Genomic DNA, 24,921 nt, shown 5'->3' on the forward strand with positions numbered 1-24,921 from the left:
GAGGAGGAGTGCAGTTACTGTAACATTATTAGAAGGGGTGTGAGGAGGAGTGCAGTACACTGTAACATTATTACAAGGGGTGTGAGGAGGAGTGCAGTATACTGTAACAAGGGTACACTGCAGTGATTCTCAACCTTTTCTGGATCACAAGCCACTTAAAACATTTCACATGTGTTCGCAGCCCACCCATCTAACCATCTGCTTTGTAAAGTGGTCAGATGGCTGGGCCGCATGCGTTGTCCACAGCATGTTTATCTTAATGATCAATCCATATATTCTGTTTCTGCTTTGATCAATGGAACTAAATGTAGTACACTTATATTTCTATTTATCGGTATCGGAAAACACATTTTTCAAGGTTTTAAAGAGCTATTGAACCGCTGGTGTACAGAGTGGAAGGAAGGAAGGAAGGAAGGAAGGAAGGAAGGAAGGAAGGAAGGAAGGAAAGAAAGAAAGAAAGAAGTAATGAAAGAAATGTAAAAAGTGAGAAGAGTGGGTGGATAGTTGAGAGCAGGAGGGAAGGGGTGAGGGAGAGAGGGAAGGGGTGTCGAGGCTTACGCAGACGACAGATGATCAAACTATAAATCAAAATGTCTTCCAACTATCTTGGCTCAGATCTTTTGACACTATATTGCTTGTTTTCCTATTACAAAAAGGGCTGCTGGCCTCACATCAAGCCAGATAGATAAAATACAGTAAATACAGATCCCATTTCCGATCTTAGATGTTGAAATCTAAAATGACAAACAAATGTTATTAAACCACTTGTACTCACTCAAGCCTTTAGCAACACGGAGCAACAGAAATTCGGGGCTCTTTTAAAAGCCTTTGTTCTTAGGTGGCTGTATTTGTAACTTCCAAATCAAATTAGGAATTGGATGTTGAATAGATTACTTATATTATACTGTAAATGCACAGCTAATATATCACACTTTAATTATTTTTCTTAACTTTTATCCCATGATTTTGCAACCCATTTTTTCACCCAGTGTAAATTGTGATTATCTAATGTGATCCTGGGTGCTACACTCCCTCTGCCAACCTGGGGAGAGCAACGGACTAACCTCATGCTTCCTTCTATGCATGAGGAGTCCAATCCGCTTCTTTTCAACTGACAGGTGGGAGTTGTCCCGGTAGGACGTAGCACGTGGAAGGAACACGTTATTCCAACCAGTTCCTTTCCTCCCTTTCCCCTCCATCAGACTGGCCAGGGGGAGGCAGTATAGAGACCAGGATTTACAGTATATCAACTGTTATGGTGTGATATATGGCAGTGATCAGTCTTGCAGTCAAACATTTCATATATTTATGAGATACAGTATGTCTTTCTAAGAGAGAGTGAAAAAAAATACTACTTTCTCTGGGAGAAAAATGACAAAAGAGAAGAGAAATATGTATTCCAGTAAGATTTTAACCCCTCATTACTATGCTTCTGACATTCTGCATTTTTACTGTGTGTGAATTCAACATATTTCGTATCACATGCAGAGCATACTCCAATTTGAGCTGGACAATCAAAAGAACACCCTCACACCTGATTTAAACGTACGTATGTGCATGCTGGTGCTTGCACCAGAAATTGCCAATAGTTGCGAGCTTGTAGATCAGCTATTTTCAGTGCGCAACACGATGTGCAACCAAGTATAACTCAAGCTTCGTGTTGGCCACCATCAGACCCATACGGACTTTGTTTGTGCGCAGTGACGATGATAGACAAACAGACATGGTGCTGTATCCCACACCCTGGCCCGGCCTCAGAGATGGACCGGCTTTTGGGGCCTCAAGACTGACTGACACTCTGTGAATGATAGCGAAATCTAGCAGGTGCATTTCGCTTGCATACCTCTGATCTGTACACCAGCGCACTTGTCTTGTTAGCTTGCTCTGTAATAAGCTGCTTCAAAGATCAGTATGCGCGCGCACACACACACACACACACACACACACACACACACACACACACACACACACACACACACACACACACACACACACACACACACACACACACACACACACACACACACACACACACACACACACACACACACACACACACACACACGATAAGATCTCGTGTATGTAGTTCTCTCCTTGCCTTTATTCCCAACTCTTTTGGTTTTCTTAAGAAAATGTCAGTTTAATCACATCTTAATGCTTTGATAATGGGGTTCTTTTACACGGGCGAAGAACAGTCACTTCAGTGTCTTAAACAGCCCAGGATGTAGAGGCAAGGAGAGAATGTCTCTAAATTAAATTTGCCCAGGCCCTGCACTAACCTGCACACGTGCGTGCGTGCGTGTGTGCGTGCGTGCGTGCGTCATGAAGTAGTGGGCTTAAAATGTAAAACTCGTAAATCGTAATATGCAAATGTCAATTGCCCCATGGAAATAAAATACTGTATATGTGAATAATAACTCATTCTAGGACAAAATCTTAGTTTAAATTAGTCTACTTGATCGTTCCAGCTTTATTTGGCTACTTTGCCATACATTATGTTGCCTACTATGTCTATTTTAACACAAATGCACAAATGTACCCACACATTCACATATATACTACAGGTGTATCTCTGTATACAACACATTTTCAGAAGTTAAGAAAATACTGTATGTGAATAACAACAAAACCTGTTTGTGTCTACAGTATACTTGACCGTTCCCGCTTTACTATACTTTGTCGCGGCTTATGTTGCCTGGAATGTCTATTATTTTAACTGCATATGTACAGTGTGTGTGTGTGTGTGTGTGTGTGTGTGTGTGTGTGTGTGTGTGTGTGTGTGTGTGTGTGTGTGTGTGTACAGTATGCAACAAATCTTCAGAAGAGAAGGAAAAACAAGAGTGAAGCAATGAATTATTTGTTAAGTATCACTGACAGAGGGGATGTGATGATCTGTTCCCACTGTATGTCTGTGAGAGTCTGCAGGTGCAAATCCAGCTGCTGCAGTCGTCGTCGTCCCCCCCCCCCCCCATCCCTCCCCAACCTTTCCTCTGTCACTCACAATGACAGGCAGGTGAGACGGCAGACACACACTCTCCTCACATCAGGTACAATCGCACAACTGTTAAGGTATGTGCTGTGCTGCATGCCATAAGGCAACTTTATGCACTGAACTTGTGTTTCTCTGCATGTCAAGGACCCAAAAAAAGAAATGTTATAAGGAAATGTTCGGTAAAGGCGAATCATATAAACACCGATCTAACTTTAGTTCCAGAAAACAGAGCGTCACATTGTGGAATATATGGGGACTTGTAGCAGTGCCACCCACTTTAAGTAATTTAGGCTGTGTGCGAGGGAAAGACCAGAGGGCATATTTAAACAGCCCTGTGGCGCTTCCATGTTGCTGTCAGTCCGTTCTCAGACAGAGACACTGCCGGCTGCAGCATTGTCTTGACCTAGTTGTGACTTTGTTATCGAATTGAATTGGGGGTGGGGATAACTGACAAAAACAGTTTGAGCAAAAATAAAAAGGGAAAAATAACAATTCAAAAACAAATAGCCATTTCTGGTGTAGTTGGGAGCTGTAATCAGTGAAGCAGAAGCCTGCAGAGAGCAGGGGAGCCTGGTACAGAACATTATCTGCGTCTCAAGATGGATCCTTGACTAATCCCGCTGTCTGAGCTCAACGCTCCCAAGATGCTCGGAGAGGAGAGGAGGAATACTGGAGGAGAGAGGAGGAGAGACCAAACCAAACAGACTCGCAGAGACCCCTGGTTTAGTTTTCCCACAGGCCAATGTCAGTTGTGGGGCAACACTTTGGACCTCATTGTACACCCACTTCAACTCGAGATTATGTCTGCTATCCCTCCATGTGCACAAATCAATACTGCTGGCTGGTTTGGATCCTTATTAGCGGTAGACTCCGTTTTTGGCCAAGTTCTGAATACCCCGATGTTACAGTAGCATTCAACCAAACTGTATCGTCACACTGCTAGGAGGGTGTCCTCCTTTCATCTTTTAATTAGTTGGTTTTGCATTGGCGGCTACAGTAAGCAGCGGATGGATTTGTTATTTATTTGCTGAAACACAGGCTGCCACAGTATTGTGTGGTTCTATGCGGGCTGCTGTCCTCTTTGATTCAGACTAATGGAGTCCCACCAAGCTACATAATGTGTGCTGTATGAAAAGCCGTCTAATTCCAAATCATCTTAAAGGAGCGATGCATGCAGCAAGAGAGAATATCCACGCAGTGACACACGGAGAAAGAAAAGGCGACAAGAAAAGAGAACACAAAAACGGCATGTGATTTTTTTTTGCCTGGACATCAATACCAGTTTGTTCAGCGAATCGTTTTACTGCCATTCATAGTAAATGATTAAAAGGGAACTACTTCACATTGATCTAGCACACAAAGCTCACTAACTCAGTGTAGCCAAACAAGGAATTGCATAGATTCCACTTACACATTAGGCTGGGTTTCATTGCTATTAATTTGCATACAAATCATTTGAGTTGCACTTCATAGAGGTACAGTACTAAATCCAAAAATGCACATACTTGCCTGCTTGTTCATTATTCATACATCATCGAGGTAGGCATTTGTACAGTAATGTTTGAAGCACACCACTGCTATAATGGAAAGATATTTCAGCAGGGACTCAAAAGATGTCACAATGGTACGTGTGCAGTGCTTAAGCCGGATTTATAATTAGTTGCGCGCCAGTGTCGCACACCGAAAATAGCCCATCTACAAGCTCACAACGCATCTCGCTGCAATGCGTTGTGAGCTTGTAGATCTGCTGTTTTTGAGGAACGACACCGACCGCTGCTTTCTTAACGGGTCTCTGTCACTGGCACGCTGTAAAAGTGTCAGGGTTACCAGTGAGATGGATCTAAAACTGGCCACAGGGGTTATTTTTAGAGTTGGCCGCAGGATAAAAGTTTCTGAGCCCCACAAGTAGGTCAGCTTGAGTGGTTTTCAGATTGCTGTTATGTACAATTACTGAAAAGTAGCATCTCTGGTCCAGACCGACTTTAAATCCCATACCGAACTAGATAAACGCGTCACCTCTCTCCTTCCTGAAGTTCAAACCAGTTTGTTCTTGGAGTTGGCTGTTGTACCTGTATATACTGACATTAGTGTTACAGTACATACTGTAACAGCTGCTGTAAAATGTGCATGGGCCACTGTGGGGTTTTTCTGTACTTTAGAAAATAGAGTTAATGCAATTCAAAAAAAAATTGTTAATTTTGTATGCTAATTTTTGGTTTTAAAATCCACATTTTTGTCCTGCATACTGAATGATTTATCTCTCCTGATTGAATGGAATTGGTTTGCTGATCTGAAAATATATTTTCTGTGTACTGAGCTACCCTGTTACTGAACAAACGCTTTAAAGCAATGATTATTATGGGAATATTTATAGTATTTGACATTTATTTTAACAAAATATCACTTACTTTAATCTAAACGTCTCCTTTGGACTGCATTGCTCACTAACCTCAGGTACTCCTCCAGCACTGTAACGCAATGCGAACAGTCAGCAATGCAGTACAGTTGTAAATGTCAGTTCTAGGAAAATTAGACAAAAGCCTGTACTGAACAAATGCACATTTGCCATTAATTTGTTATCATGATGATATCTGAATCACAATAGCAGAGCAGTGTGCAGGCTTTCCTTTACTGTTGGCCAGTGGTCATAACGACACAACAGTACAGATTACAATGGTCTTTCATCTTGCTAGTTCAAACCCTCGACGTTCATCAGCGGGTTTCCAAACGGCTACGGTAGAACATACTGTAGTATGAGAACGACAGCAGTCATTAAAAAAAAACAGAGCCTAGTGCATAACGACGCCGGATCACAAGTGTGTATTCAGTTAGTATTAATTGAATAACAGGAGGAGTGCAGGTGACAGAGCTGGAGTGAAAATGATGAGCCAACCTTAAAAGTGGCACGGCCTCCGTTCCAACTCTGACAGGTAAACAATCTAATTGATTTTCCGTAGCGTCTTGCCGGACTGTTTCGGCGCCACATTTTCCCAGTTTAAATGCCGACTATTCCCACTGTTTGCAGAACAGACAAGCTCGTCATCTGTAGCACTGAAAACATGTCAAGTTAGAGCGAGTAATTTGTGGTGATGAATGACAAGTGCAGACTCCTGTTCAGTAGTCTGAGCGCTCATTAGAAAACACATTTTCAGATGTCACCCGGCTCCTGTGTTTTTGTACTTTTTGGGGAAGAATAAACAAATATCGCTTGAATACTGCAGTGTCACAGAAACAAGCAGAAGGAACTTAACCCATTTTGACCTGGGAACGATTCTGCAAATGTCTTCTAAATCTGTTTTCTTGAAAAAGCTATGTTTTTCTATGTCAGTCGTTCTCAAACACTTTCATGTCACTTTTCACGATTCTTCAAAAATAGCAGACCTACAAGCTCGTAGCGCGCCACTCGGTGGCGCGCTATGAGCTTGTAGATCTGCTATTTTTCAATAGCTAAAGCATAGCATAATGCTAACACCAAAAGGGGTTCCCGCCAAAAATGGGTTAAACCTCAATTGACATGTCTCACGCAGTCGACTTTTTTGAACGTTGACAGCCATCTGCGAAGATTCCTTTCACTCTCCACTAATGAGCTACGGGTTGAGGAGACCCAATCTACACAGGCTGGTCCCTGGGGCCCTGTGCAGCTGCCGGGCACACAAACACACACAGACACACTCACACACTCACTCACACACACACACACACACACACACACACACACAGTATTTTTATTGCTTTACTTGTGAGGACACTGGCATTTTAGAACTTCAATTTTATTAATGTCATTTGTATAAGTTTTGGCAATTTTTAACCCTGACCCTAGCCGAAAATAACCGAACTATACAAGCTCACAACGCACTGTGACATGTTGTGAGTTTAGATATTACACAGCTGAGAATAAAATCATGCATAACTCCAACCCCTAAACATAACCTCTAAATATCTGAATCCTTTCCTAATTGTATGTTTACCTAACCGTACAACTATTTCTCTCCATGTCGGTTTCTGAAATTCTACTATACTTGTGGGTACATTGCCCTCACAAGTATAGTAGCCTAATAGAAGTACACACACATACACACGCACGCACACAGCCACCAGCATCCTTCCATGTTGAGTACAGTGTGGCTAACTAGGATCTTAAGTCAGGCAACTTCACAAAGTGTATGTTTGTTTTGTGCATCGTACTGTACACTACTGTACGGCGACCACACACTACAGATTACACAGTAGTTATCATCATTCTAGATGAGAACGAATGCGATAAAATGTATCCTGACAAAATGTTACAGTAATACACTGCATGAAATACTATGCCTAATGTGGAATGTTATCCACAAAGATTAAGGATAAATAACTTAACGTTACCTCCTGTGTGAATGTGTATCTTTCTATACACAAGAAAAGATTAGGTGTCATGCACTGAAAAATAGCCACGGATCAAACTTATTTTCAGCTTCATGGTTAGGGTTCAATATAGCAAATTAATGTACAAAAATAGCATTCATAAAATGTTTATTTCCTCACAAGTTGAGAGAGGCAGACACAGGTAGTCTAGACCAGGGGTTCTCAACGTTTTCGTCTGGGGACCCCCGGAAATGCTTTGGCCATGTCTCGCCACCCCCGCCCCCCTCCCCACCACCAATACAAACTGACTGCAAAAATAACCTTAATATTACGTACTATGTAAACTCTTAATTTCCATTTTCCAGGCATTCAGTTGCAAAAAAAAAAAAAACTTTTTGTGGACCCCCCAGAATAATTTGGCGACCCCCCGATGGGTCGTAAACCCACGGGTTGAGAACCCCTGGTCTAGAGCAGGGGTTCTCAACCTGGGTGATTTGATTGGCTGAGCAAAGTACATACCGGTATTCAAGTGAGGGCAGAGGGCAGAAAAGTGAAGACGCCAAAAGTGATTGGCCGGAATGACATTTGTGATTATTTGATTGGCTGAGCACAGAATGTGATGTAGGATGATAAAGTCGATTTGTTACACACGTTACCGCAGTGAAATTTGTTCTCCGCATTTGACCCCATCTCTTGGAGCGGTAAGCCGCAGCCAAGGAGCGGTGAGCTGCAGCCGTGCCGCGCTCGGGAATCATTTGATTAGTTGATTTGACTCCCCAATCCAACCCTTTGATGCCGAGTGCCAAACAGGGAGGCATTGGGTCCCATTTTTACAGTCTTTGGTATGACCCAGCCGGGGATCGAACCCCGACCTCCCAGTTTCAGGGCGGACACTCTAACCACAAGGACACTGTCTGGTATGATAAGAGCGCCCCTCACTTCACACAAGTGTGATTTATTATTATTTTTGTCACTGGCATACAATACATACAGAAACACATAGAACTATAGCCCTAAATGTATACTAATGGATGGCTAATGTGCCATAGTGTCTATCTGTGCTACATATTTTAAAATGATAGTATTTCTGCATTCATTAAATCAGTCTCCTACCTAGTGAAGAAAACTTGGGAGACTGGCAAGTCTGAGACTTGGCTGCATACCCAGGCATCAATGCAGCTGGTTTGGGATTTCAATAATTGGGTCTTCTCTATTACAGTCAGTGCTTTAATCGCACATAACAAAATTATATCATGAAAACAAAACGTATAAAAGATTAGCCACAGACATGGACAAGCCTTGCCACGGTCCGTGTCCGTCCGGACACACCGATAGCCCCTGCTCAGGACAACCACCTCGAAAACGGGACAATCCCAGCCAAACCAGGACGTACAGTATGTTCACCGCAATGTAGTCCAAAGTGTTAATCCATTGAGACCTGGAACGCATCCATGTCACGTTAGCGTTTAACCACATTAACCATTAACCCATTTTGGGGCGGGAACCCGTTTATGTTTTAAACATTGTTATAATTTAGCTATTGAAAAATAGCAGATCTACAAGCTCATAGCGCGCCACCGAGTGGCGCGCTATGAACTTGTAGATCTGCTATTTTTGAAAAATCGTTAAAATGTGCCTCAAATCATTCCGAAAATTGTCATGATTTAGAAAACTTGTTTTTTTTAATTTCGACGTCAGTCCTGAATGGGTTAAGCGTACTGTACGGTATGTTATCAAGTGAAAGTTTGACTGGCTATTCATGCTCCGTGCGGTACATTCTGCACCAGTGAAATGTTGTGACAATGAGCGGTGCAGAAATCTATTTGATCCTATCGTGTACAAAAAGCAGATGAGCTGGAATGCCGCTGATACAGCCAGTGAATAGGAAATGACAGGAAGAGCCTAATCAATGTCCTCCAGGACTGGCAACTGCCTCGCCTTTGTTTCTTTTTGTAAATACAAGCCTCTTTAACATCACAATGTAAGCCATTATCTCGCCTGGCAAGGTAAATTTTTTTGGGGGGGGGGGTAGCTGCACAAAAACATACATTTTCCCTCAGCTTGGAGGAGATCAGTAGGGTGAGATCTAAAGTCATGCAAATGTTACAGCAGAAAAATACTGGCAAAAACTCATTCTAATTATTCCATATCAGCACATTTGCATGGAATAGAATTTTTTTTTAAAGAAGGGAAGAGTTTATGATCAGTGGAGCTTGGGCATGGGGCTGTTTAGGAATTCACCGCATTTTGATCTAATCACAAAATCAAAATATTCATGAAACACAATGATATCTCCCTGAAGCAGGCGGCTGGCCATTAATTTTCAAATTCAGGTAATTTATTAACACTTATCAGAGGCTGAAAAAGCCTTGCTCTGTGTTTGTAAAGTGGGTGAGAGGGAGAGAGCAGTTCTGGAAAACTGATTCCAAATGATTTATAATGGCGTGCCGGGTGCATTTTCAACCAGGTATTCAATTAGAACGTATGTCCAATTTTCTATTCCAGATCTACAGTTAAAAACTCTATTAAAGCGCCGTTTTCCTCAGCACATGTGTCTATTATCAGCATGCAAGGCACATTCTGATAACCCTGGCGTTGGCTCTGTCAAAGTGACTCTGTTATGATCACGGGTCTCATTTCCTCATTAACTGAACAGTGCTCCAGCCCACAAGATGGAGCATTTACCTAATACTTTTTACAAGAGTACACTTTTCCATTGTTTTTGAGGGGCGCCAGCCCCTCCTATACACAGGTTTAATGTTTGTCTTTAGTTCAAAGTTTGTCTAGTAAACGCATTGACAATGAAGGGAAAACTTACGCCATAATGTGTCATTTACGTCATATTGTCTCTTTATTGTTAATGGCGTTTAATGTTTGTTTTACATCACCATTACATCACCTAATCAACATGAGTTAGACTTTCATATATTATTAGCGCCCCTCACTTCACACGGGTGTGATTTTTGTTTGTACCGACACAGCCATTATAGCAATCAAAAAGCCACCACAACAATCAATATTATTATCAATAGGATCACACTGCCGTCTCTGACATCTCACATTGTCACAGGCATCATTACTGTCATCACCATTATTGTCAATTGTTATTCATCATCATCATCACCCCTACTACTACTGTTCCCCCCCCCCCCCCCCCCTCATACATCCTTCAGCCATCTCTTCATAATAATAATAAAACTTTATTTATATAGCACCTTTCAAAATGGTGTTACAAACTGCTTTACACATGACATACGGAATGATTCATGATTACTATTATTAGAATCTAAAGGTATAGGTACGTCAACAAAGAATTCATGCTGTAAAGACCTCAGATTTACCATTCTGTCAGTGAAACACACACCGAAAGGTGAAACACTGCTTCGAAAATAAGATTAGATTCAGCTAATAAACTATACTGTGTTTTACTATTTGTCTCCAGAGGTAGTAACAAAATGTCTTAAATTGCCCTCCAGACACAACAGTAGCATGCATCACCTAGGATAGATATTTCAAGTTCTGGTACGATGTTACTCTTCCTACAGTTGGAGGCCATCGATATTGTCCTTTTCTTTTTGCCGAGGTTTGCGTGATCTGCGCAAAAGGACAGTTAACCCATTTTGGGCGGGAACCCCTTTTGGTGTTTTAAACTATGTTATAATTTAGCTATTGAAAAATAGCAGATCTACAAGCTCATAGCGCGCCACCGAGTGGCGCGCTATGAGCTTGTAGGTCTGCTATTTTTGAAAAATCGTGAAAATATTTATTTCAGAAAACTGGAGGATTTAGAAGGATTTTTTAAAGTTTTGAGGTCAGGCCTAAATGGGTCAAATGAAAAGGACAATATCGGTGGCACCCAACTGTATGAATCCACGGATGCTGAGAGAACACCATGCATCCACTCTTCTCATTTACAGGCCTTCCAAAATGTCAGCACTTGCGCAGGAAACCGGGTTCAAATTACGGGTAGAAGTCGGAAAGTTACATACTGTACTGTAGTGCAGCTTTAATATGCTCTCTCTGATAATGCATCCATATAGGGAATATGTCAATAAAGACAGACGCCACTTAATTAAGGTATTGTTTTACGATGTCTTACTGAGGACGAAATGAGTACACAGATTCTCCTGGCATCACTGGAACATCATCAAGGGATTGCGGGGGCAATACTTGTTTATTTATTTATTAATCATTCAGCACCAGCTTGCCAAGATGATATCTCACACCTCCAATTGCCATTTAGACGTCTCAGAAAGAACCTAGAGATATCTAGCCTATTGTTCAACAGATCTGTGTGCGACTGTGCATGCGTGTGTGTGAGTGCCAAGTGTCCCCACACGCATTGTGAGGACCATTTTCCTTTTCCAAGGAAAATAGTTGTTTATGACAAAAACGAAGAAAAGATTAGGTGTCATGCACCGAAAAATAGCTTCATGGTTAGGGTTCAAAATTAAACCACTTTCCTGGCATACATAAAATCACTTTCCTAAAATGTTTATGTCCTCACAAGTATAGTAATACAAAAGTGTATGTGTGTGTGTGTGTGTGTGTGGGGGGGGGGGGGGGGGGGGGGGGTTATGATCCAAGGAGAAGGTGGAAAAAAAAATAGAACTGGGTCTCTTTGTCTCTCAGTAATATTGCCTGGGTGGATTCCAACAGCCCCCTAAAGCTGAAGCTAAGCCGAGCCCCCAAGCTGCGATGGCAGCGCGATAACGACCAGATGGATCAATACGACGCGTTGTAAAGGTTAAATGATGTTATGTTGCTGGTTGTTATTGGACATGGCGTGTCACGTTGAATGATACTGACACCTTCTCTACCCTTCCTCGTTCTGGGCTCCAGGTTGGGTTGGAGGTCGAAGCCCCCGTGATGAACCCAGGTCTCCAACCTTGCACCCAGTCAGCCAGTTAACCATCCCCATAGACTGAGGTGATTCCTCCAGGCTGCACAGTGGAAGATGGTGTACTGCTGCTGAGAACCGGGTCTATGGAACAAACACTGTACTGTACACTTACTTAAATACAGTGGTCCACGACGATGCTACATTTTAACGAATGGGACATGGATCGTCCAAACCTCTGATCTGATTCAAGTTCAAATTTGAGCAGCGATTCCCAATATGTAGGAATCTCTGGGTAGTGCAAGTGGGACACCAAATAATTGTCAAAACACTAATATTTTATTCATAATATAACGTTGATATAAATACATTTGTGTTTAAAATATCATGGTATTTTTTCTTTTGAAACTTGCAAAATTAGTTTTCATTGTGATACAACTAGGAACTTAAAGTATACTACAGTAGGCTTGTTCCATTGATCCAAGCCGGAACACAGTCGATTGAGTGATCATTAAAACAATCATGCTACTTATCTCCTCCGTGATAACATGGAAGGGTTCACGAAGGTATGGAAACCAGTCTTAGATATAGTGGACCCGTCTAGACTGCGCTTCAATGTACCTAATTGAACAGTAGCAAAAAACAAAAAAGGACTCTGGTAACCTGGAATGTACAATAATGTCAGGACTGTGGTGTACTCGTTTGTCTTGTCACTATTATTCTGTTTTTCTTCCCTTTTCTTTTCTTTTCTTTTTGTCTGTTTAATGTAATGTCTGTTTGTATTATTTGTATCTTGTGTTTAAAAAATAAAAGGGTGGTGTATTGCGATTGAACGGACGTGCGGACGTGCGATTGAACGGACGTGAAATCTCAGAGCCTCAATAAAAATATACTGAAAAAAACAATCATGCTCTGAAAATGCAGGCGGCCCACCCCTCTGGCCATTTAACACGGCAGCTATTCGGCTGCTGTGTTGAGTGGTCAGTCATACACATGAAAACGTGAATTCACGCTACCGATATGGTCTACCGGGCCTTTTGGGCCTTGGTCCAGAGAAGCTCGGGAACCACTGAATTAGAGCATTTGATTATTTAGATCATCTGCATCGATGACCTAACCACACTATGTGGCAAGCAATTCCACAAGAACCACTTGTAACCGTGGTATTTAACCTGTAAAACCACAGAGGACCATAGCTTACTTTACAGGCTACATTACCACACCCAGCAATTAGCGGCTATAGTGCTGTTCTTGGCTGCATGTTGACGACTACGACTCTTGTTTCCGAGGTGTGCAACTCGGCGGTCCTGGAGGATTATCAGTGCTCCAAATTACATAACTGAACTAATGAGATACATACTCACACAGTTTCAACCCCTATTCCCAATGGGTCCCTCTCTGGCGGAGTGAAATATTCCACAGCTCCCTGTGGACTCTCCACACATCTCCAGCCTGTCTGGGGAGAGCGAGGAAAAGAGGAGACGGGGAAGAAAATGTAGAGAGGAAATAAATGGAGATGTATTGTTTCCAGAAGGTCTGACTGACAAGTAGCTAATATGTCCTAATTGTTTAGCGAGTGGACTGGTGCTTTTCTCTGTGGCGAACCGGGGTGAAAAGGATTTCTAATAGGCCAAGTGTTTTGTACATTGCATGTTTTTGTCTGTCGCTGGTGCCTCATTAAATAAAGAGTAAAACAGGTTAAAAAAAATACATGTTTCTTGAAAATATTAGAGGTGTACAGTATTTCTATCAACAAGCCACATTTCAGGGAAATACTGCATTTCACAGTGGTTTCCCTGTGGACAGCACACCTGAATATTATGGACCAATTCAACACTAAACAGCATGATTGTTGACACTGTGATAGGATGGAAATTGAGACCAAACAAGCACTTTGGGATCTTGGGCTCCGCCCGCTCTCTCGCACTGCAGAAGATTGAGGTCGTGCTGTCATTTGTATTCATGGTAATATGGTACTGAAAATAATAGCCGGGTTTGTTTAAACTCCCATGCTCCAAATGTACGTTGTTTCTCAACCTTACACCTAATTCATTTCGCGTGAACGCCCGCTCCACTTGTAAATCACGGCTAAAACCACAACTTATTGATTTATACCACGTAGGACGCACCAGGCTACTAAACAGTTTTGGTGTTATTTCTCCCAGAAGAGGCTTCAGGTGACACACTAGCTCAAACACAAAAGCTGCTAGTCACACCATGTATTTAAATTATTAGTCATGCTTTTACCTGGCGCCTAAGTTATTACTTGTTATATTTACTCCATGTGACACTGTGATAAAGGAAAGCTCAAACACTGGGACTTCAGATGATTGCTTTTGTCATGGAATAACACTTTCCCTCATGAACTCGGTGCCACTGCCACAAACAGTCAGATCTTTCCAAATAGCAAACCAAGGCCACCAAACCCCACTAGAAGTTGGCTTACTGAATATGATCAACATGGAATACTCTGTTGAAGTATTTAATGTTATGTTCATGGGATTGAACATTAGAGTTGCTATACTGAAGTACAACTTCATATGTGTGAGTTTGTTGGATATAACTATATAATATAGTATTGCAATAAAAGCCAAAGCAATTGTGAGCTTAGTTAGAGTCTAGATGGGTTTTGATGGGAGATCTGTCTAAATATGTGTTGTTAGCCGGGTTGGATCAGATTATGGAAACAGTGACAATACCACAGTGTAAAAGTCCTGCATTCAATCTTACTAAGGTCAAAATACAAAAGTATGGGCATCAAAATATATGTAAAGTAGCACAAGTAAAAGTAGTTTAGTGCAGAATGTTCCATTTCAGAATGATTGGACTAATAATTATTGATCATTAACCACTTTACCACCCTATTTTATACTAATTATACTTTAATAAAATAAAGTCAAAAGTACAACATTTGATTCTGAGATGTAGCGGAGTAGAAGTATCAAGTAATGGGAAATCCGCAACAATGCGTAAAGGTACCTTGAAACTGTAAATGTAGTTACTTTACACCACTGGTTGTTAGCATATAAGGGACTAAATATTAGTTGATCTAAAACAGGCTGCACTGTCTATAACAAATATAGTCCAGCCTAATAAAGAACAGAGAATCCAACTAGAAGGGACAGATTCCCAGCTCTATTTATCATGTTGCAATGAGCTTAGTCCTTAATTAACACATGTTAATTCCCTTATGGATGTCAACTGTGTTATTTTCTCCTTCCCCAACCAAATAAAAAACTGCACTGGCTTCTTTATCATTCTAACTCCTGTATATTACCTCCAGTCCTAATAATGAGGCTTTTAAAAGACACTTACCTCCAAAAGCTAATTGTTTTTGTTTGATTTTGGTGACACGTTATCAAGACCGCCTGTTAATTAATGGCAATTATACATTAACTATTAATGGAGGCACCTTATTAATTAACAGCCTTAGATGCAATTAAATTACAGATGCACACACCAATTTAGCAACCAACTTTCCTTAATCCTGCGTAATTTCAAAGGGATTTCAGAAAGGGAGAAAGCGATTCCATTATTATGGCCGCAGTAGGTGTTAATTAAGAAGTAACCAGCGGGTGCATCTAATAAGGGTGTGTGTGTGTGTGTGTGTGTGTGTGTGTGTGTGTGTGCGAGCGTGTGTGTGCGAGCGTGTGTGCGAGCGTGCGTGCGTGCGTGCATGCATGCACGTGTGTGTGTGTGTGTGTGTGTGTGTGTGTGTGTGTGCGTGCGTGCGTGCGTGCGTGCATGCATGCACGTGTGTGTGTACAGGCACTTACCTATGTGTTGTTGGTAGGGGGCTCACTGGGGCAGATGTGGATTTGGGGTGGAGGATCTGTGTAGGGGGTGTTTATTAAACAGAAAGACAACACTGGAATTAGCCTCACTCACAGAGGCCACATTTAATCTAAAACAGGAATACCTTTAGTTTACTACTAGAGTGGCAATAGCAGTGTTTCTATTTCTTTGTTTGTTTTCTAACCTCTCATAATCACACTAATCCTGGCATAACTATTTTCGGCATGTCATAACTAAACATTTTTCAAAAATATTCAAAATAAAAATAAAGAAAACTATTTTGTCAAGAATAGCTCACAACGCATTGCAGGCCTTAGCTTGTAGACCGGGCTATTTTATACATTTGTATATTATTGACCACAAGTGGTTAAACCTGAATGTTGCAGTGTTCTGTAGAATTGTATTGGCTTCAGACAATACAATCCTTATCCATTTCCAGATGAAGACAGCTTTGATCATTGCTTTATTTTGACCTTTTGAGCAGGGTGATGGTTACAGTAACTTTTATATTTAATCCAAAGAAAAATATTCTTATTGTATGTATTAACATGTATGCAAGTGTTTACATTATATTGGATTGGATTGCAATTAAAAGAAATTAAAAAATCACACCCGTGTGAAGTGAGTGGTGCAATTCCACATGGGGGGTCCCCAGTGGGTCCCCAGAACTTCCAGACCCACAGGAACGAGCCCAGGGTGCCGGCCCAGTTCCGACGATTACTGTACTGTACTGTCACTGTACTGTAACAGTGACCCCCCCAGGAGGGGGGAACCTGTGTACTCTCTACTGCCCCATCTGGCGGAGTCAGGTTAACTGTACTGTACTCACACCCTGTCACATCATCATGTGTGTGTGTGTGTGTGTGTGTGTGTGTGTGTGTGTGTGTGTGTGTGTGTGTGTGTGTGTGTGTGTGTGTGTGTGTGTGTGTCACACACACACACACAATGACACATAGTGATGAAAACCAACCAAACGCTATTTTCGTGCTCAGACACAGGGACAGACACAGCCAGTCAGGGACCCAGGGACAGCCAGAGACACACAAAGCTCACTCAAAGAAATCTAACAGCCATTCAAAAGCCATTCAAAAGATATGTCTGTTGGCTGCTGTGATAACTGCTTTTGTGTTACAGATATTCACAATCAGTACTCCCTATCCCTATGAACACCTCTGCATGTAATTGCTTAAAATGGTCAAATTATGTATGGTTGAAGCTGTTCAGCATAAACCTATATGCATCAGGAGTAAATACCAAACTCCTCACCTTACTGTACAGACAGACATGGTTTCATTTCTTTCACAAGGCTGTATTTGAGAAAAACAAAAAAGCCAACTATGGGGGAAACACTTACTGTAAGCCCATTTACAGTAAGTGTAATAGCAAAAATAGGAAAATCAGGACCCATTGTGAGCTTGTAGATCTGCTATTTAATGTGGTTAACATAGATTTGTATTAAATAGTTACATTGGGGAGTCATCAAACAGAAATATCAAACATATCAGTCAGTCTACATTTCCCAAAAGCAAATGCACAGGCTATATTTAATTCAGTCTGACCAGAAGCAAGGATAAAACATATCCCCACCAGCAAATAAAACTGAATGACCAGAGGGGGGATATCAAACGCAGGGGCATGGACCCCCCCCCCCCACACACACACACATCCCTCCAGCAAATCCAACCCTGCTCTTTCATTAGAAACCATATTTTTCCAGTTTAAAAAAGGTACAAGCTTTTGCAAGAGTTGAGTAGAAGTCACAGACACAAAGATCACCTCATGGGGCTATAATGTACGTTCAGCATCTCCTACTATAGGGTTCATAAGAGCAAATCAAACTCATTGGGGAATAAGAAGTCAACATGCACGCTGTCCGATTATGTTAATAGTAAATCCAATTACGTACTTATAGCATAATGCCTGAGAAGAGAGCCAGGCTCATTGCCCATGGGGTCTTGAGAAGTGGAACCACTGCGTGATTCAGTTTCAAAATGGAGGAATCAGTAGTTTTGAGAGAGGACTCTCACATTGTATTTTTGTCACCTCTTACAATTCCCCTTGGTAAAAACAAATCAGCTTGAAATTATCAATGGATGATACGTGTATATTATTACAGTTTACAGATATTACAATTTTACAGATTTGTGGGTCACGTTCAAAGATATTCAGCATACAGTAGTGTGTCTTGTTACTATATCAATCTTACTGCTAGAGTATTACATATCGTCTCTATCGGGTCACGGGTGGAAACCCCATATGTCCAAAACTGATTCAAATTAAAAAATAGCAAAAGTAGGAGATCTACAAGCTCAACGCGTGTTGCTTCACACCACGTTTCAAGCTTGTGGATCTGCTACATTTGATGCTTTTGTATGACACTGTAGTTTAGTATGATCATGAGTGTTTATGAAAAGAAAAGAAAAAACACACACAAAAAGTTGTGCAACAATCTGACTTTGAACCAATACCAGTTTCAGGCTCAATTGCTACAGGCTAGCATACATTCAGAAGCAGTACATCCAACAAATACAGTGTGTCACACACGTAATACTGTGCGCTACAGTATGTAATTCTTTGCGTATGTTTTTATATTGCAACATTAGAAATATGCATAAGCAGCTCTGGCAGTCCTGATCCATGTGATTTAGACATTTGCTGCTCATGCTGTACATGAAACGCCTTATAAAACACCCAACTGTCCACATCCACACTAATTAATGTTTCCTTAACTTGAAAGCTTGTATAGGCTACACTGGGAACAATAATTACAAACTTGCCTTCAACGACAATTTGTTTCTTGGGTTACAGAGAACATTAAAAAAAAGTCTGACTTAAAATGAGCAGTCAAAGCTAACAAACACATGTATTTATATTATTTCAAGCCCATTTTGATCCCCCAAGACATCCTATCAGTAACATGCCCCCAATCGGAAAAGAAACCACGAAACACAGGCAACCCAGCAATTAGTGCAAATTAACAGACATTTTCAAAAAATGTCTTTGCTTAGAAAATGGCTGCTTTGTAGTTCAAAAAAATTCCCACTTTGGCCTTAGAGTGGGAGTTTCTCCGGCACATGCTTAAATCCTAAAATAAGTACTGCAATCTTCTGGCACAGACGCACTGTAATGCTTTAAAAACAATTTAGCAACTGTCATCGCCGTAATTACAGTAACTAATTACCATCCTCAGCAAACAAATAGCTTAACATAATACGCAGGCCCAATCAATTTTGAAGAAATGCAAATTCCGAAAGCAAAAAGGGGCATTTTGGCAAACCTGAAAGAAATACAGGGAAATAATACACTTTGTTTTATCCACACATAATTCCCAGGGAATATCATATCATAAATATTTGCATTCAGTTCTTATCAGGACATTTGCATTTGCCTCTTATCAGTCGGCAAGCCAGGCACTGGCAGATAGGGAGAGCTGCCTCCACGCCATACACACATTTCTAATGAGTCACGTCGCGGGCTGATATCATATTTTGGCTAGAACTTTATCACCAAAACGAGGAGGTCATTTTCTCCTGGAGTTGGCTCATCTTGGAACTGTCTTTGAGTTTTCTTTTTTTTCCACCCCTCTGATGTGATTCGACTGAGATTCTTTTTTTTTTTAAAGCCCACAAAAAGGATTATTTCCTCTCCTCCCCCAACTGCAACAGCCCCATATCAGTGGCACGTATGCTTGCAATGATTATCACTCTGTCATAAAATATTTCAGTTTTATCAGAGTATTATTTTATTTGCCACAGCATTCCTCGGAACAGCGGCTCTGGGGAGGGTGGGGGGGCATGGGGGGGGTAGTGAGCTCATCTGCATGAATAGCAGTGGATGACAGGCAGGAAGACACCGCTTCCACCATCTCATTTGGTAGACGCGTGTGCAACAGTTTCCAGGGGGGAAAAATTAAAGTAATTGTTTGATAACATTTTCAAAAAGGTATTCCACAATAACAATTTCATGGTGCATTGCAGAGTATAATTATAAATCAGCCTTCTTTTACTAGGACAGCCAAGGAACACTGGGGGTCAAGTAAAGTATCCTAGTCAAATGCTTCTCTCATTAGTGCAATCGTTTCTCTCTGGCTAATTATTTCTCTCTCTCTCTCTCTCTCTCTCTCTCTCTCTCTCTCTCTCTCTCTCTCTCTCTCTCTCTCTCTCTACAAACCACTGGATTATCCTGGGCAGCACATAGCAATAGTGAATAATGATATTTTTTTTTCCACAGAAAATTGTTGTTCTTGCAAATATGTTTTGCATTAATTACAATGTGATGTGACAAACTGTTAAACACTCTTTTGATGTAATGTAATCGTGCATATGACAAAATACATTTATATGCATGCTCTGCTTTTTTAATGCACTCTGGCAGTTGACAGGTTTTCTTTTCCTTTCAGTTTTACAGTTTTGCATGCGATTAAATGGCAAAAGAGCATTTGTCTCCTTACATTGAGCAAAAGGGGTCTTGGAATAATTGAGGAAATTCAGACGTGCAGTTGGCTAATCATTAAATTGTACTGTAAAGAATGGATGAGACGTAGAAATGATTTGTTCTCGAACTAATTCACATGTAAATCATAAACAGAAAATGAAAAATGACAGAGACTGAAGATAAACAGTTGATGTAACCAACTGGACAACAGCAGTTCTGGCTGCCTGGAGGAAAACTGAAATCAGAAACAGTCAGGTGGAGCAGAACTAAAACATAAGAATGATTCTGTTCTTTTCTTCTTATTATTATATAAATCCAATTAACGACAAACGTGGTTAATTGGATGTTCCAGATCGGCTAGTCTTTTTTTTTTTTTTTTTTACTTAAAATGACATGCCCGAAATTGGGATATCAGGGTTAAAGTGTGCACAGTGTGAATGTATGTTATATTGGCAAAGCATAATCTCTCCCACTCTGTGGTGAAGTGCTCAACTGTAGCCCTGCACACTGAAGGTCAGTCACTACAGTGGTCTGCAGCCTGGGAGAGAGAGAGGGCAGCTGGATCACCTTAAGGATTCTCCTTAAATCTTATCTTTGGCTTTGTTTAAACAGAGCAGCGGAGACATTCCACTAGGCCCTGTTCCGAAGAACTATCAGCCATATTCATATAATCACTTTCCTGTCTTTTCCTAGAAACAATGTAAATAAGAGCCTATATTTATATGGATTTGTATTTTTATAATAATAATCAACATCATACACACGTTTTTTGTGGTACAGAAAATACAAGAAAATGGGCGCAATAGGCTACACCTACGATTGCTATCGTCGTATACCAGTGGTGGTACGCGTACCACAGGTTGAGAATCACTGGGCTACAGTATATGCACACCTACAACAAATCTGAGTAGACGTATATTTTATCTTAATAGCAGTTATTATGTTAACAACCCATGTTGTGTCAGCAAGTAGGCCTATTAGTCCTGTCTGTGGCTGTACATTTTGCCAAATGCAGAAGGGGAGACATATGCTCCTAAAATGTGAACTCATACATTATAGGCTATATTTATTCAGGTACTCATTTGATATGGTTATATAGATTATTTCTTAATATTTCTACAATGCCAGCAAGTATTAAGACAACTTTGACACCTGTTGAAGGTAAATACAATACAAGATGTAAACTACTATACTAGTCTAGATGTGATGATGCCTAAGGATTCATTATCTTCTTATCTTATTTAAACAGGGGGCTCCAACCTTATTCAGAGTGAGAGCTACTGTAAGGGGTTACTTCATCAATCAATCAATCAATCAATCAATCAACATCACATCTCTTGATAATCAGTGTTCAAGTACTTGAGTTTTACTAGAGTTACTTCCTTTTAAAAATACAAAAATATTCAAAAGTACATGTATTAAAATGGACTAGATTTCTGTGTGTCTGAACAAACAAGGGGGGCATGCCATACTGTCTGTCATAGGCTCAATATGTCAGTTTGTCACCTCCCTCTTCCCATTCAATAGATCCTGTGATCTTTTTGTGACCAGATGTCATTTCCTGGGGTCTAGGACTATAGTAAAAAAAGACAAATGTAGCAACTTGTTCGAATGCCCCATCAAAAGCAGAACCGTAGAAGAAGAGAGTCACAACGCGATTTGATCTCGCTGCAAAGCGGGGTGCTATGGGTATAGTTTCAAACATTGTAACTATCCCATTGAATGAGCACTTCCGCATTCCATTATTACAATGGGAGTCAACGCTAGTGTCGTCACTCATACTAGATCACGCTGGTCAAAAGTAGCTAAAGTCATTCAAACTAAAGAAAGCAGCGAATGAAAAAAGTTTAACACTCACCTTTTACTTTCTCTAACCTAAAACATGAACCTTGGTTGGAAAAAAAATAAGGTGTCCTTTAAACATTGCAGCTGTAGGGCAAGCTTGAATTATCCTCTTTGATTGATTGATTGATTGAAATATTTATTAACAGTTTGCAGAATTACAGTACATTTCAAGCACAACTCAATACAAAGACTGTTAAAAACACTTAACCCGCCGCCATTAATTAATAGCGTATTGCCAAGGTTTTACCGCGCGTAACACTTACTTTGAAGAGCCAAATATCCGTAATCGCATGTTACAGTGACAAACTCCTACTTGGTGTTGTTGCGTTAGCAAACGGTGGCTAACGATACAATCGGATCAAAACATGGATTAAAGAATGTAAACCCTGGAACACGAGAAAGCCGCGTTTGGCAGGCTAGGGTACTAATTTAACCCTCCGTGTTCACCGGTTTTGGCGTACTCCGTGTTCGCCGGTTTTGGCGTACTCCGTGTTAACTGTGAGTGGACGACCCAATAAAGCATTACACTTGTTTAAAAGAGGGTCCACCTTGTTCAATTCATCAAAACATTTAGAGACGTACAAATAGACACTTCTATATAGCCAAAGAACAGAACAGGAATTCATCATAGAGGAGGTAAAAAGGGAAAAGAAATACAGTGAGGGGAAAAAGGGGTGGGGGGGGATTCAGATTTTACGGGGAGTCGGGGACCAGTTTCGAATTGCAGCCATCCGTAGGTGCCCTTTGAGAGTGGTTTTGAAGGAGTCAAGGGATTCGCATGTCTTAATGACTGTTGGTAGGACTTTCAATCTGTTTGTTTCATAAAAATCCACCGTAGACATGTAATGAGGTATTTTCTGCCAAGAAATTCCGTGCTGGTGATGATTATACTTTTTCTAAGTGTTGGAGCTTGGAAGCACTCGTTTTCATTTATGCATTGTGGGCAGCAGCTGCCTCCTGCATTATGTGCAAATTCGAAACGCGAAATTCGAAAGTGGTACGCTGCGTACGAAGGGCCGTTCAGTGACTTCCGACGAGCTCTTCCAAACTCACTATAGAAAAATAATCACCTGCACAGAATTTCTTGACAGAAAGCAGCTCGTAACATTTCTACAGTGTCTTTTAATGAAACAAACGCTTTGCAGATTGAAAGAGGATAATTCAAGCTTGCCCTACAGCCGCAATGTTGGTGAGTTTAACTTAGTTTTAATACAAGCAGATCAGAATTTCTATTTGGATCAATGGGCAGTCAATGGACTGTAAAAAGATCTAGTGTTTCAAAATTGCAGCTACAACAGGTTGTGAGCTTATAGATCTGCAATTTGCATTTGAAATAGGGCTGGTGGTGATTCGAATCACCAGCCCAATTTCAAATAGGGGTTGATTCATAATCTATAATTTTCCTTTCGCACAAATATAATGTTGTCAAAACAAGTACAATATCAGTCACTATATTGTACTTGTTTTGACAACATTATATCTATGGGAAAGGAAAATTATAGATTATATGAATCAACCAGTCATTGAAATGTAGTGGTGTGAAAGTCATAAATATAAAAAGAAAATACAAATAGGCCTACTGATACAGTACAAATATCAAAAAGCCCAAGGAAATTTGTCTATTTATAAATAATAATGCTCTGCCCTGTCACTGCGCTGAATAATCCAGTTGTAGTTGTATCATGCAACTTCCTGGTGTAACTTTGCAACTTCCAAATTAGACCTAGAATGCCTTGGCCGCAAAAAATATCTTAAAAAAAAAAAAAAGAATGCCTGTGATCATTTACGTAAGTTCATTAAATGATCACAGGCATTCTAGGTCTACTTCCAAACTAACAAACAAAACAAACAAAAAGAAAACGAAAAACGACTGCTGTCTTATCACTGTAGTCGGCCTTCAATAATTCAGTTTCCAGTTCTTGTGTTACTTGCCTTAATTGCTGGGTAGTTTTGCATCAAAATACAACCCATACATCTTGTATGGGTTGGCATGGGTTGACTTGAAATCGGTTGAAATGTCTCTCTTGCTAACGCATATTATGCACGACCAGCACCATGTTTCCCCTTCGTGTTCATCTAGGTCGGAGACTGCGTTTTTAGGTGACCAAAATATTTATATATTATGGTAACTTGCTGAACCTGTCGTAACTTGTTGACTGAGAGGCAACAGCATAGAGCCTTAAGGGTCAGCCTTGGATCTCCTATTCATTTCAACAGCAACTTCAACAAAGGAATTAGGTAATCTCCACAGAACCCTGTAGAAAAGAGACATCACCTTCATTTGACTTTTTGCTTTTTGTGCACGAAGCAGACCAAATGCAGTAGTCTCAGACAGGCACTTCAACTTGGACCCATCAGAATTGTGTTGTAGACTGTAGGACACGTACTGTAGCCTACAGTACACCCTGTGCCCTTCCCTCTCTCTCTTTAGTTTAAACAATACATTCAAGTAGCAGTAGCCTATAGAAGAAGAAAAAAACCAATACGTTTTAATAAAAAATATTATATAATATTATTTTAAAGAATAAAATAAATACATGTTAAGTGCATTTTGGAAAGCATTAAAGGAAATTACACTGCTGAACCTTCAATAGCCTACTCAACATGGATTTTTGTCAAGTGCATTTAATTGACACAGGTGAAGGCAAGGAAGTAAACATGCAGGAGCTGT

The sequence above is a fragment of the Electrona antarctica genome (genome assembly GCF_951216825.1).
Source record: "Electrona antarctica genome assembly, chromosome: 6".
Lineage (NCBI taxonomy): Eukaryota > Metazoa > Chordata > Actinopteri > Myctophiformes > Myctophidae > Electrona > Electrona antarctica.